Here is an 8,096-nt window from a genome sequence, read left to right on the forward strand (position 1 = left end):
CACAACCACAAAAGTGTCTCTACCCAATGAGACATTCTTCTGGTGTGAAAAGAGGAAGACTCTCTTTCAAGAGAGATATTTTTATCAACATTTTCTATATATACTTGTATTAAGAATTATATTTTTAAATAATCTGTTGCCCAACTAAATTGAAATTAATTGATCAAAACATTTTAATCAATTACAATCCTATGAGTTGTATTCAACTAAGTCCTACTCAGAGTAGTCCCATTGAAATTAATTAACCTAAGTTACTCATGATGGCTATGTTCTATCTCCATAGGCAGAAGCAGCATGCTTCTAAATACCAATTGCTGGAAACCGCAGGAGGAGGAAGTGCTTGCAGGCTTCCCATGGGCAACTGGTTGGCCACTGTGAGAACAGGATGCTGGACTAGATGGGCCATTGGCCTGATCCAGCAGGATCTTTTTATGCTCTTATGTTTAACTTCAATGGGTCTACTCTGAGTAGGACTAGAATTGAATACCACCCTTATTTATTTATAAGATTTCTTAACTGCCCTTTATCATAAAGTCTTAGAGCAGGTTACAACAGTATAATATACAATTATAAAAACAACAGTTTTTCAATTATTCAAATAAGTAAAAAAAGTAAAAACAGTGTAGAGGTAGGTTCCACAAACAGAAATATCCTAACTGTCAAAATACCATAGAAGTAAGGGCCACTGAGTTCAGTAAGCATGCATAGAAATGCATTCTTAGTAAATTATGCATTGCAACCATAAGTATTATAATGACTTGGTATTTTTATAGCATTTTTCCTAAGGGTTGACACACCATATATGTTAGTAATCCATTGGTGGGGAACCTGTGGCCCTCATGATGTTGTTGGACCTCAAGTCCCATCAGCATGGACAGCAGTCAGGAATGATGGCTGTTTTAGTCCAACAAATCTGGTGGGCCACAGGTTCCCCATCCCTACAGTAATCCATACAACAACTCTGTAACCCAGAGCAGTTTCTTCTCCATATTGACAAATGGGAAACAGAGACAACAGTGGATTGTCTAAAAGGCTATCTGATGAGTATATGGCTGACCTCAGTTTTGAACGGCAGGATTTCAGCTCAGATTTCTGGCCAGAGACAGCTGCTTCTCTAAGATCAAAAGCTGTTGGTGAGAATCTAGTTGGCACAATGAAGCTCTTTCCCCAACATGTGGCCCAAGAGCTCACTTACCTCTCAACTCACTCCTAAATTAACACACTCCCCCCCCCAAAAAAAGGATTGGGGGGTTATTGTTTTTCATACAGGTACCAAAATTTAGCAGTGTCCAAGGTTTGCATGGGGCTATCATATGCATCATCATGTGCTCGGTTCTCAAACTATGAGACAAGATCAGTAATGAGGCACATGTTCACAATGTGGTTCTGCGAATCTTTGAGTTATACAGAACTCTTGCTCAGGCGCAATTAACAGGTTATTTTATTGTCCCTAAAGAACCAGTGCGGTGACTTGCTTCTGAGGCATAGAGAATGCAAGCTCCTGCAGCCCAATTTCCCGATGTCTTTGTTGACCTATGAGGCAAATCATCACCATATCCTCCTAACTGTGCATTGCAGAGGCTGTGTACTCAATAAAGAAGATAAACAATAAGAAAGCCCCTGTTCACATTGTTTTTCTCCTACCCAGGGACCTTAAGGCAATGCCAATGCTCATCTGCCCCAACTCAAGCAACAAATACAGGCTTCGCTCAGAACCTATATACACCTTCATTTTTAGTCTTCTGATACAGAACCAAAATGAACCCCACAAAATCTGGGCATTAAATGGTATGTGATAGATTAAAACTACTCTGGCTGTTGTAAATTTCCTATTTCTCAATTTCTGAACTTGTTACCTGGCAATCTAGAGATATTAACTTGTTTATATAAATGCAGAAAATGTAAATCAGGATATTGTAGTCAGCTAAGTTCTATGCAGAGTAGACTCATTGAAATGAATAGACCTACGTTAGTTATCTCCATTAAATTCAATGGGTGTACTCTGACTAGCACTGGCAACAACCCAGAATTAGAAAGTGGAAATTATATACTAACACACACACACACCCATATGTTGAATGTAGAAAACTCCACCTCAGTTTCCCCCTTTCTGAAATACTGAAACAAATATCATAAATGGATTTTAATGATATTGTAAATAATGTATTTATTTTTGTGTGCTTGATGTTTAGGGAAAAGAGTTTTGTTTAACACTTTGGACTCAAACTTTCATTTATATATTATAGTTAATGCTGGCTAGAGATGATTTCCTACCCCCCTTTTTGTTATCCCCAAATCAACCTAAACACCAAGTTGTTCAGGGGAAAAATTACCAATTTAAGGGCTTCACAATTTTTCATTTATTATATACAAAATCTGCCTGCCCTATCAATTGCTGTCACATTACTCTACAAAGCAGAACTTTGCTTACCTGGCCTTGGAAGGGTTCCAATTTCTGGCCTGTCTGTTACTGTGAAGAGCCTGCTTTGCTGTTTTTATAAATAGCACCAAGGGTATGCCCTGCTTCTTCTCTAGTAGGACAGCCTCCAGGATGGATTTTAAAGTACAGAGCAACACTGGTGTATCTTACTTCCGGTCACACCCTTGAAAATAAGACCCACATTACTTTTAAACCAGAGCAAAAATAAGCACTTTCAATGTGCAAAGTTCTTAACATGTCTCTCTGTGTGTGTATCCTTACACTATCTACCCCTCCCTACTTTTAAAGAAGTAAACAGGATTTTGTCTTCTGCAACTCTAAGCCCACTGCAACAAGGCTTACCTCCATCCAACATTACACCGGTATAGTGATTGGAGTACTCTTGCAGGATAAAGACTAATACCATCATAATTCAAAAGGGAAGTCACCCTGTTGCATCAAAGGGCACTTCCAGACTGTCGCCATTTTCAGGTGGGATTCAATCACTTACCAGCAAATTCAGGTTGTTAAAGTTGGTTTGGTCTCTTGAAAAACAAATCTGCTTCTCCACCCACTGCAAATTGGATTTTTTGCAATAAAGAAAGTAATGGGAACATGGAGCAAACAAATCAGGACAAATGCTTAATAAAGAGGTTATCTAGAACAGCCTTTCCCAATCTTTGGGTCCCCAGATGTTGCTGGACTACAGTTCCCATAATACCTGACCATTGGTCATGCTGGCTGGGGCTGATAGGAGTTGTAGTCTAGCAACATCTGGGGACCCAAAGGCTGAGAACGGCTGATCTACAAGCAACCAAAAATGACCATCTGGCATCCTTGGGCAATTGCCAGGGCACTTTTCCTCCTGTTGTTCCCATTTGACCTAGATACCTGAGCCTTTTGTTTATTTCCAGTTGTGATTCATCTAATCCTCATTTCAAAGGAGTGTACTGTAAAAAATAAATAAATAAAATAGACTGAATTTCCCCCCCCATAAGAAGGTCGTATTTGCAAGACAAAGTTATGACTAACAGGCAACTCCTAGGTCACCCTGACATAGATGTGGCCTTACTGAATTTGTACCTATGCAACTTAAAATACACAAGCATATTACTGGTTAAGGTAATTATTGTTTGCAGTAGCCTTATTCTGCCACATTCACCATGTTTAGTGCATTGTGTTCTATTGGCTGCATATGTGGGTAATCCATAGCTGTGTTAAGAATGGAGAATGAGCTCATTGGAGCATTTGAACATAGTGACACTCTTCCCCTTGAAAATATTGTTACGCTCACCCTATTTCCCTTAGTGGTGAAAAGTTCCAGGGGTGCAGCACTCATCTAGGGTTTGGTTTCCTTTGGAAGGAGTGACTGTTGGAGATATAAGGCATTTTGAGCTTATTTATGAGTAAATAAAATGAGCATAGGTGGGAGGTACAGCTGAACGCTCCAACAGCAGCAAATTCCACTGCAGTGTCCCATGTCAGATTGCTTGCAAAAGGCACCCCTGCATCCCCAGATGAGATTAGCCTACAGAGTTTCCAAACTCAGCTCTGCTGTCTCTGCCTCTTTCTGTATCTGTCTAAACAACTAACTCATACTGCAGTTTCTTCCGGTTCTTTTCCAGTGGTGGCTCCAGGTGTTCAGGGGCCTTTGGGCATCACACCCTACATGAGACCCCCTAATCTGGAAAACTTGTGCGGCAACCCTCTTAAAACTCCACATGATTAACCCCAAGTGCACTCCCCAAGTTCTGTTTTCCCTCACGTGAGCTAGCTATCCCACCTTACCTGCCTTCTGCAGCCTCAACCTGGCTACTGATAGCACTTGAGGTGACTATCCAAAGGAACAGTAAACTAAAGGTGTAGAGTGTGTCCCAGGGTGTCTGTAGATGTGGGACCAGTACCAGATGGGTTCTAGTACTAGTTTGTCTTTTCTTTCCCTGCAGCTTTCAGGAGATTCAGGCCGTAGGGTGCATAAAGAAGAAACTTTTGTTTAATCCAAAACTATGCAGATACAAGCATTCATAGCTGGGACACAGGCATAAATGCTACATTGTTTAAATTGTTAACCTTTCTCTGAACACTCTCTTATTTACCATTACTTAACCTTGGTCCTTTACTAACAACTGAGAGCACCTTTCCTTCCTAACCTAATCCCTTTCCAACCTCCAGCCCCTCATCAGCTCCCACCCCAACTATATGCCCATTGCCCTCTCTATCTCCCTAACTGAACTCCCTAGCTGATGGGGGGGGAAGTCCCCCCATCTCCTCTCAACATTCCAATTATCTGATTGGCTGAAGGCAGAAACAGGCAGTTTCCAGCCCTGTCCATCACAACATGGAACATGCAGAGAGCGAATTCTCTTTAGGCTATTTCTTGGAGACTCTCTTGGTCCTAGGATCCTGGCAAATGCCCAACTGTGCCACATGAGAGCCAGCTCCTGTTCTTTTTATTTCTGCAGACCTAGCATATATCATCTTTATCTGGGATTGGGAAAGAAAGGTTTGCCCCCACTTAGAATAGAACAGTTCAGGAGCTTCCAGCTGTTTCAAGACAATCTGTGAACATGATGGAGAAGTGGTCCCAAACTAACAAAACAAATTTTAAATCAGATATATGCAGTGTTCTGCATTTGGGGGGGGGATAAGATGTACAAATAGAGGATGATGGTAGCAGTGCATGTGAAAAGGATCTAGAGGTTTTAGTAGCCCACAAACAAACAAAAAAACAAGTCAAATGACACGGCAGCTAAAAAGGCTAATGGAATTCTAGGTGGCATCAGCAGAAATATAGTGTCTAGATCATGAGAAGTAATAGTGCCACTCTATTCTGCTTTGATCAGAGCTCACCAGGCTGTGTCCAATTCTGGGCACTACAATTTAAGAAGAATATACCAATGTGTGATGTGATGTCATCATGTGGTGTATTTTCCCCACCTTTCCCACATATTGGCTGATGAGTTCTGGGAAAAGTACAGTGTGATGGTGGTACATCACATATTGTATCATATTCTATGCTACTGGGCAGAAAGAACCATAGAGTGGCAACAGATCTGCACTTCTTATAACTGTTTACTTCAGTGGTTCTCAACTTTTTTCTCCATGGATGACTTGAAAATTGCCAAGGTTCTTGGTGGACCACTTTGTGATTTTCCTGCCTGTTGCAACAATTGTAATGTGCTGTGCTAGATGCTGTATGATTTTAATTGTATTCTTATTGCTTTTATTTCTAATATTGTATAACATTTTGAATTCCAAATAATTCAGTTTGTAAGTGTTCTTCACAGTCACGCCATGGACCATCTGAATGAAGATCATAGACCACGGGTGGTCCACAGACTACAGTTTGGGAACCCTTGATTTAGTTCTATCCAAAGAAATCAAAGTAATTGCAGTTCCAAGATCTCTCAAGATGAGTGACAGAAAAGTGGTCCCAGGGATTCGGGCCTCAGCATGACTCCTGATCCCCAAGACCCTTTTTGCATGTACCTCAGCCACTTTCTCCCAAGCTGAGCCACAAGTGGACTTCTCTGAAACTTCTGCTGGCGTTTACACTGGAGGGGAGAGGGGTTAAAATGCCCTTTTCCTGTGCTTTGATTAGTGTGGTAATGAGTCAGTGGGAGGAGCCCTAAAAAGGTTCACTAAAAAGGTTTCCCCTTTGAGGAGCAGTATTAATGTTCTGGTCTGAGGTGTAGTGGTTAAGGTGTTGGACTACGACCTGGGAGACCAGGGTTTGAATCCCCACATAGCCATGAAGCTTGCTGGGTGACCTTGGGCCAGTCACTGCCTCTCAGCCTCATGAAAACCCTATTCATAGGGTCGCCATAAGTCGGAATCAACTTGAAGGCAGTATGTTTACGTTTTTACTCATGTGGGAAGGCACAGAGCAAGGCAGCACCACGGAGAGCTCCTAGTGAGCAACGTACTCTAACAAGGATTGGAAGATGCCTTTTGAGCTTCTGCCTCCAGTCCAGCTCTGTACCCCCTTCTGGAGAAATAGAGTCTTTTAAAAGGCCATCCCTCCAGCCTGAAGGTGGGCACTTATCCTATGTTCCATGGCTTCCCGTCTGGTGTGCTCCCTACATTATAAGGTTAGTGAGGTACTGTGGGAGGCACTTGATTCCTCGGGCTCAAGTGAGGGAAAGGCACCTGTTAGGGTACTGGTGATGGAGAAAAAAATGGATTTTTTCTATAATTCATACATACATATATATAATAAAATTAAGCAAAAGGCCACAGGCCTTGGGATTATAAGAAAAAGCAAATTCAGCTTTCAGTTCATAGCAGGTAGGCCTGAGTATATATTTAACTTATGACTGATGATGCATTGTTAATGAGCGAGCATGCATGCTTAGTAGGGGAAAGCAATTTTCCGGGGAAGGGGTTAGATTTCCCATGGTAAAAATGAAGATTTTAGTTAAGATTATAGAGAATTCATATATCCTTTTGTTTATATGTTTGCTTTACATTAAAATATATTTTTAAGAAAATATACCCAGAGGATTAAAATATCCTAGAAGCTTGGGAATGAAAATCAGTTAACTGGCAAAGGGTCACGTTCACCTGATTGTGGGTGACTACCCTTAATGAGAATTCTGTTCCAAACAAAGGGCGTGCAGTCCTTTTCTTTAATGCTCTCCACTATGTGATCTTGGAAAATGAGGTTTCTGATCTCGCATGCTATAGAGCCTGCATCCTTCTGTGTTTGATGGAGAGTGGCTGACTTTTCCCTTTTCTGTGTTCCCTAATCATTCTTTATATTATTTTCTTTATATTATGTGGCTTTTTGTTATAATATGGTGATTTAAAATTAATCTTTTTCTATAGCAAAGTAGTTACAAGCGGAATTTCACATAGAAACTGCCAGTCACTCTCCATTGCTGTAGCAGACACCCACCCTTAGTTGCAAGGTCTGCAAAAACATCAAGAACCCCCTCCCCCCACACCCTCCCCACTGCATAAAAATAAGGGATAAAGGTACAACCCTACTCATCTTTCTGACGTGTCAGTTGTATATGCACGCATGTTCATGTATGCGTGCATATGTGCCTCAATACACAGGGATTCCATCACCACCTAAAAAACAGGGAATGTGATTACTTCCTCACTATGAACTGCAGTTTACAATCCAGGAGCAGTTATAACATGATCTGCTACTTGTGCAGACCACCCTTTCTCTAAAAAGCTTCTCTTGAAACACTTCAGCCCATCTGATCCATGGGGCTTCGATAGTGTGTTATTGGTGATGGCCAGGGGCATGGACTATTATAGCGCTAATGCTACAATCTACCTCACAGAGCTACAATTCCCCTATTGGTTCAACAGTCAGTCCCTCTTCCCAGAGAACTCTGACACCTGTCGCTCTATGAGGGGGAATAGGGGTCTCCTGAACTCTCAGCACCCTTCCACAAACTCCACTTCCCAGGATTCTTTGGGAGAAGCCACAACTGTTTAAAGGGGAATAATAGTGAAATCAATGTATGGGGTGAACGTGATCGGGGTGATGACCTACGTGGACAGAGGGAGGCCCCTGGTCCGGAAGGCCCTCCTCCGCGGCTCCCTCTCGGCCCCACCCGCAGCCGCTCTGGCCATCCCCGCCCCTTCCTCTCCAGGCTCCTGCTTGGGCTCTCTCTCCTCGCCCGCTTGGCTCCTCTTCAGTCACTTCCGGAGCAGCATC

The sequence above is a fragment of the Rhineura floridana genome, chromosome 6, assembly GCF_030035675.1.
Source record: "Rhineura floridana isolate rRhiFlo1 chromosome 6, rRhiFlo1.hap2, whole genome shotgun sequence".
Classification (NCBI taxonomy): domain Eukaryota; kingdom Metazoa; phylum Chordata; class Lepidosauria; order Squamata; family Rhineuridae; genus Rhineura; species Rhineura floridana.